The sequence below is a fragment of the Triticum urartu genome, chromosome 5A (assembly GCF_056163025.1).
Source record: "Triticum urartu cultivar PI428250 chromosome 5A, HENAU_Tu73, whole genome shotgun sequence".
Classification (NCBI taxonomy): Eukaryota; Viridiplantae; Streptophyta; class Magnoliopsida; order Poales; family Poaceae; genus Triticum; species Triticum urartu.
Genome location: NC_141877.1, coordinates 41,785,693 through 41,793,729, shown reverse-complemented (window position 1 = coordinate 41,793,729; position 8,037 = coordinate 41,785,693). Strand labels below are relative to the sequence as shown.

Genomic DNA, 8,037 nt, shown 5'->3' with positions numbered 1-8,037 from the left:
GACGAGCACGAAAGCCATGGGCACCGAAGTAGCCAAGGAGGTGAGGAGGTGATGTATAGCACATCTAGGAGCACCATCAGAGACGACCGGGGCAACGAGCAGGCAGGGAGAGAGGCGAGGCGGCAGGGAGAGGAAAGGGCACGACGCAAGTGTAGGCCTGCAGGGAGCGGAACATCAGCTATTTTTTCTTTCGGGGTATATAGGAAGTATCAAACATATCATATAAGTGCAATCATTGGAGTGAGCGATAGATTTATTATTCTGATAATTTGGTAGTAACTATACATAAATAATTCATTCGCCAACAGTAAAAAATATGCGATGCATTATTTACAGAAAACAATATTTTTTGTATAGGGTCAGAAAGATATTTCAGCATTCAAATCAATAAGGCTGAAATAATCTAAGAGTATTATCACAACAGACCAACAATTTATGAACTCGCTGTCAGTCAAAAGTAATAATACATGGAAATCTATCTTGAAGTGCAAGAGTTCAATTTAGCAGATCTGACACACCAGACACGAATGTGCTTACCTGCTTTCCCAGGCGGGCCTAGTCAGCTCTCTTTTAGCTGCAATCAAAGATAAGATTTGTTAGGACATTCTTGTGGGCAAAATTTATCATCATGCAAGCAATGGGCCTATCTATCATCATGCAAGCAATGGGCCTATCTATCGGGTTCGCGCCTTGACGCGAGGGTGCCGGTCCTAACGTTTTAATCAAACGGGTAATGCTAAGTCAGTATTAACCCAGATTTAGCATATGCAATCATACAGGATAACATGCAGTGAGAATATAATAGGAGCGAGATACAGATGTGCAGACACATGTGAACAGATTTCAAAATTACGGTAATATTTTAAAAATATGTTAACACTTCTTAAGTTACACAGAAAAAAGCCTATAATAGTCAACAACAAGAAACCCAACCCATCCAACACTTTTACATCGCCACCAAGTGCCCTGTAGTAGAAATATTAGCCAAAATATGCACTAATGATTATCTGAACTGGAGCATCACAAGAAACAAGAATATATTTGATAGACAACATACTGAACTTGGTTCACAGGACATGACATTCCTTATGATCTGAACCTTGTAAAAAGGAAAGATGTATTTACTATTACATCTGATCATTCTAGCACAGCGAGTACAACCTTAAGGTAAAGAGAAGATTCACAATGGAGTTGACAGATGCCATGAGGACGATCAAGAGTACAGAATCAGCCGGGCTACAAAGCAGCAGAGCAAGTCTGTGAATAGATGTGGCGCGCGTTGCCTGCCTGAGCAATTCGACAGAGTATATGTCCTGACAAGAAGAGAAAAGGAGGTGAAGCACCACATTACATAATTTATATTAGACTAAAGAGCAATACAATATCACAATAATTTGAAGGACTAATTGCATGCCTAATCATGATCTCAAGAGATGTGACTCTGCACATGTATTTCTTTGATCATTTTTCATTTGAATAACCACGATCTTAAAATTACTATAGTTTGGTTTGATTATAATCAAATAAATCAACCAGCTATGCAAGTACGATAGTTATCTACAGATAGGCACCTCACGTGAGTCATAAATTTCAGGATAGGTACTTACTATATATTCTAAGATTGGCATGCATCTTGTTAGAACCAAGAAATACATGTATATATACGACAGCAGCTTGTGCTCCCAGGCGAACTGAAGCATGCTTATGCAGCATCAGGAATATCTAAATATATACGCTACTGAATATATACGATGGATTTACTCTAGTTGTCGTGGTAAAAAGTTCTAAACTGACTTATATTCTACAAAAATGCATACCGGATGTGATCCAGTGTGCTGTTGCAAATACAATTTTTTTAATAAATCATTTGTACATCTCTGACCTCTATGCTCTAGCCATGATTACCATGTAATTACTAAGTTCTTAACTTTCTCTTCATTTATAATTAGAACATGGCATTACTTTGATATATCCCCACCTTGACACGGAGATCCTAAAAAAATCAGGCAAATAAGCCTAAAAACAAAACAGTGGCGAATACCTTGAGAAAAGACTAATTTGACCCTTGTATCAATCAATAAACCAAATTCTACTCTAGATGGCCACATATTGCCCATTCATAACTTGTATAAGGTGTATTGACCCGGTAACCGACTTTTAGTTATATTAGGTACTGAGCATTGGTCGATGCAACATCAAAGAGCAAAATTGGTTCCTTAAATAGAGAAGCTTTTTGGAAACTTCACATGGAGAAAGCAAGGAATTTAAACCATGCTGCCAAGGTAAAGCATCCGACAACGCAAAAGGGACAACATAATCCAGAACAACGATTGTAAGCCATATTTTTTAATACAGCTGAGCCCAGAAGGGCTATTAAGCTAAGTTAGAAATTGTAGTCATAAGTATAGAGCAAAAACATTAAAGACTACTAAAACCAAGGTATAGTCAACCTACCGGATAATTGATCTCAAGTTGGTTGTCCAGGAACTGATTTGCATCAGGATGTGTGCCGCCTGTCCAGGAAGTGATTTACATCAGAAAGCGCAATGCGTAGTGCCTGTGTAAGGCAATGGTCAAGCGTCTCTCATAGAAGGAGCTGGTTCAACAGAATGCATATTTATAATAATAGTGGTTAAGTAAAAAAGCATCAAGATTTGACAGGATAACTGATTTGCACCAAGATTCATTACATTCCAAGAGAATGGCACAGTGGTAGCCCAGGATAATCGATTTGCATAAAGATTCGGTACAAAGCAAGATTTACAATATACTAAAAGCAAGGCATAATGATAACACAGGATAACCAATCTATTTGTTTCTACTATGGTATAGTAATATATTTTATAGTAGACCATTGTGCCGGCAGCCATGCTTTTTTCTGGAGACTAATCATGTGGAACTTAGAGAATAATAAATCATAAACAGACATCTTCAGAGACTAACCTTGGGTCTAGCTGCTTGTCGACATAAGGATCACTGGAGGTGACTTTGTTAGATGATGTGCCGACAACCTGCATACAATGATTTACAGAGAAGGGGATGAGTAAGGTTTGTTTGCTCAGGACTGTGCATCAACCAATCACCTAAAGTAATTTCAATAAATAAAAATTTACATATAGACCAAGATAAACGTCACGGTTAAAAAATACATTGAAAATATATACATCAATGACATCTCAAAGCTCATTTCACAACAAAACTACTGTAAACTTGATATAAATATATAATGGACCCATAAAGATCCCCATCTGTAGAAACCAAGTGAAAAATCCTTTGGAAAATGGTGTTTAGATATCACTGCCCCATAAATATATAATGTCGCATGAAAAATGGCGTTTGTTCTAAATGGTCACTGAACATACTTGTTCTAGCGCTGCAAACATACACAGATAGATCCAAAGCAATGTATCTAAGACATAAATTAAGGGGAATAGATAAAAAAACGGCAAAGACGCATCTCTTATAGTCGAAGTAAACATGGTAGATCCAAAGCAATGTATCTAAGACTCAAATTAAGGGGAAAATGCAAACTAATTAAAGATTGAAGCCGTCAATTTCACTCCCAAAATTTGCAAATTGTAATGGTCTCAGATGAACTAACTGAATATATTTACATAAGGCAAGAGAAATCATCATCACTGATATTCCTTACAGATTTAGGTCTCTGCCAAGAATCACACAAGTTCCTTGATGCTCCAAAAATCAAGCGATGTCCGAGCAAGGGAAACACGAAAAGGCGTGAGGAGAGCTCCGTCGGGAGGGAGAGGGGTAGGGTTCGTACCTTGACTACATGAGTTCACTGTAACTTCACCTCCGGATCCAGGCGAGGTACTCTGTAGTTTAGAAACAGAGATGATCTATGGTCAAAATTTTGGTGCCTTGATTAGTTTAATCAGCTGCATCATCTCTTAGCGTCTCAGAGGCAACCACAAGTTAAAGGACACCACATCCTCGTGAGGTAAGGATCCAAATACCTCTCAGGTGGCGTGGGGCGGAGGGGTCGACGGCATTGATGCCCTGCCTTGCCCACGGACTACCATCCCCAACTGGAGCTTGGCACCACTGAGCGTCGCGGTGACCTAGACAGCAAGAGAGGTGGCAGGCCGTCCTGACCAAAACGTAGCAACAAGAAAACAATTAACTACCTTAAGAATAAATTCTGAAAGAATCAGGAAGAATAAAACCAACAACAATTGGGATTGCAGAGAAAACATTTTCTAGTGGCCATCTGAGAAACATGGCACTCACTTTTTAGACAAATTCAACTTGGAAGAAGCTGAGAGCAATTTCTCCTAAAACTGAAATATCAATTGAACCATCTGACCTAACATCAGGAAACGAAAAATCTATGTAAAACAAAAATTTATGATACACAGTCTGTAGATAGCAATATATATAGCTTTCAGAACCTGTATATAGCTAGGTGATGACAATATATATAGCTGTGAATATATATAGCTTTCAGTAACATTAGGTGCTTAAGGCAAGTGAATATCTTCCTGACAGCATACTACTTCAGCTACAGGCCAATGAACATTTTCTATAAATCATATCTAGAACGATATTGGTTAGTTTGGTAGCCCCACCAGCGCGACACATGCGATCACTTCCAACAAACAAATCATTAGGCTACTTCTAGGACACAGCAGAAAGGTACAAGAAAGCATAGGTCCTACCAGGATCTAGAGAAGTGACAAAAATCCCCATTTCTGAATGCCAAGCAAGCACAAAAATACAAGCAGGGAACAATAATTTAGGTGCTAGGCTTCTACGAATAAGAGGACAAAAAGCACATACATCCATTGTCCAAACACAATCTAACAGCAGCTTCATACAGGAAGAAATGTAAGCCTAGGCCTGGAAAGCATAGAAGAGAGGGGGAGAAGGGGACAACCTGCAAAGAGGTGGTCGAAGACAGAGCACGACAAACTGGCCAGAATAACGAGCACCTGTAGACAGCGGACCAACCTGCAAGGGGAAAAAGAGGAAAAGGTACAACCATGGATGAGCTGCAGTTAACCAGAATTTAGATGGTCCAAAACAAAACCATGGATGAGCTGCAGTTAACCAGAATGAGAGGGAGGGCTCACCACAATTGTGTTGGGTGGGAGTTGAAGAGGGAGGTAGGGATGTTGGCCTGCTCCTCTCAATGATATCAGATATAACCTTTCATCTCAATGTATTATTTAGTTATGTTACATGTAGAATGAGATACAAAAAGAACATGTAATATACAAAAAATGGAATGCAGCAACAGCGGAAAGAAATGCTAAAAGGGAACATAGAGCAGAAAACCAACCCAAAATGCAAGCAAGAATCTTTAAAAGGGAACATAGAGCAGCATGAGCATGAGGCATAGAAAAATGGGGTCACTTTAAGATCAAGAATCAGTGGCCCTCTCCTAGTTCAAATCAGATGGATAGAATCACTATATAAATAGGGTCACCTTAAGATGAAGAATCAGTAACCAACAAAGGAAGAATGCACCTTTTTGGAATTTTAAAGTAGCAAGACATTAAAAGTTCTCTTTTGCCTTCAATACTACACACATTAGGGGAGGTAGCTGCAGTTTTATTGCATAGTGGGCTCAGATTCGCCTTTTCTCGATCATATAACCTATCCCCATCATCTCTTATCACCAGATCAATCTGTTTACACAATGGAGCTGCCCGGGTTATCACTCAACAAGAATGACCATCCAAGGACAGATCAATAGGTATCACAGGATCAAAAAGGATTCTAGAGACAACAGGGAGGATCCAACTTGATACCCACAGGTGCCTTGATTGCTCAAAGGCACACTTATTCCAGCCACAGTTAATCATCATCGCCCTAGCATGAACGCCAGCCACAGACAAAGCGAAATGGCGAGAATGCCCCCGGCGGGGCAGGCTATTTACGCGCGGTGGCACGGTCGAGGTGAAACTGTTCATTCCAGCAGTAACTATTTTTTATCCGACGGACAAGGTCGTTCCAGGGCTCGATCCGACGGCTCGGATCGCATCAAGCGCGCAGATCCAACGGCCAGGAGCCCAAATCGCTGAGGAGCCGGAATGAGAGCTTCTATTCTTATCTCTGGATGGCCATGTCCCATACAGTAGCCAAAGCAGAGGAGAAGGAGGAAGATGGAGCTCACGAGGGAGGTTGTAGCCGAGGCAGTACTCACTGCACGCCGGGGTTGCGCGTGAACGCCGTCCAACCGGCAAGGAACCGCTTCCTACACCGCACATCCACCACGCGACCGCGTCGGAGTTGCGCCTTGCACCGTCCCGCCGACGAGCACGAACGCCACGGTCACATAATTCTCCTTGAAAACCACATATGCACACATGCTCTCATCTATTAGTATAGTTATACATAGAAATTGCTAGTTGCTTCAAACCAAAAATACTTAATTCACGCATTCATTGCCCCTTTTCACACAGAATAATGCATCAAATCCTATGACTCAGAAGTTGTTGATCATAACAGGCCATGTCGCTCGTCTTGACACCAACGTGTGTTGTTAATGAGACCAAAAACTATATTAAACGACAATGGCCTATCTTTTTAGTGAACTAATTACCTAACCAGCAGTCATTTCAATTTATCAATTGAAGAATTCCCCAAACAGAAATTGAGGAGCAGGAGGAAGTAGGAGATCACCGAGGGAGGTTGTAGCCGAGCCAGTAATCAATGGGCGCCGGGGTTGCGCCTCAACGCCATCCAGCCGGCGAGGAACCACTTCCCCGGACATCCACGCCGCTACATGAAGTGAAACTCTCCTGGCAAAGCAAAGTAAAATCTTATGACCAAATGTAATGGAAAATATAAATGAATTCCTTACCTACTGCATTTTGTGAACCAGAATAAGTGGGACCATATCTAGAGTATCATTCTCATGTTCGCCTTGGACAGAGGTTAATCGACGTGGTGTATTGAAACTCAGTACTCAATACTCCAGTTACATGTCATTCCTAGACTCCTAGTGCTTGGTGATGCTCACGAATGAGGCAGGGGTGCGGGCAGCACCGTCATGGCTCACATAGGCACAACCCACGTGCTACCTATGTTAAACACCGTGGAGGAGAAGTGGCAGATGTGACGCGCTAGCTGGACGGACGTGGCGGCAGTGGGCAACAACTGTAGTACTAAAAGAAAATCAGCGTTGTTTAAGGTAGTAACAGCCACGGTCGAAAATAGTAAGTTTTGGTAATTATAACCCGACTACTTGTACACAATCAGACAAAATCTAGAAGGACCATCTAGCCAAACCATAAAAAGTATATATTCATGTTATCACCTGAAACCAAAGTTCCATGGAAGCATTCAGTTCAATGATAAACCATGCCATCTTGATTCATGCCTTGTAGGTATATGGAAAGGACCAAACAAGGATATCTCACAATTTAGCCCTCCCTTAGTGTGAGCCTCTCCTGCATATGCAGTTTTGAAATAAAGAAAATTAGACAAATGCACCTTTAAATATCGAGTTGTGCATAATTTTATTGAAACAAAAGAAATATACTTCGCGAGAAGTAAAATTAATTAGTTACATTCTGACATATGTAGCTAACAGGCATCGTTAAAACAATATATTTCTATAATGACCAAAAAGGGTATATGCATGTATGGAAACTATCAGGAAGGTGAGTTTAGAAATCGACAAAAGGAAACTCAAGCATATTTAATTTTAAAAGAAGAAAGAACAAAATCTGATATTTCTTTTGGAAGTGTGTGTATAACAGTAGTACACAAAGCTGTGATTTGGAAAATTAAGGATTATCAAGTAAACATAACACTGACTGCCATCATGAGCAAGGTCCATCTCTCTGGACTCGGAAAAATATAATGCAATCTTGGTAGCACAAATATACACGTAGAAAACAAAACATGTGTGGATCCTTCTATCAAAGGTTACAGAAAAAACAATTTGAACTCACTATTTTACTTAGAAAATGTCTTGGTAAGACATATATACAATATTTATGAAGCCCTCTAGTTTGATAAGAAAAACAATGGAGGAGCCGAGATTTAGTGATCCTTTAGCATGGAACT

General features: G+C 40.4%; 2 long non-coding RNA genes across 2 annotated transcripts; both read right to left on the bottom strand.

Moving 5' to 3' along the window:
* Positions 1-1,052: 1,052 nt before the first annotated feature.
* Positions 1,053-3,835, bottom strand: LOC147967841 (uncharacterized). Its single transcript, XR_015603201.1, has 4 exons — positions 3,782-3,835; positions 2,944-3,011; positions 2,455-2,557; positions 1,053-1,313 (listed from the first exon to the last, which is right to left on the bottom strand). It is a non-coding gene; the product is annotated as an uncharacterized LOC147967841 (long non-coding RNA).
* A 1,642-nt stretch (positions 3,836-5,477) lies between these two features.
* LOC147967840 (uncharacterized) lies at positions 5,478-7,671 on the bottom strand. The gene is made up of 3 exons (XR_015603884.1): positions 7,283-7,671; positions 6,646-6,764; positions 5,478-6,307 (listed from the first exon to the last, which is right to left on the bottom strand). It is a non-coding gene; the product is annotated as an uncharacterized LOC147967840 (long non-coding RNA).
* Positions 7,672-8,037: the final 366 nt, after the last annotated feature.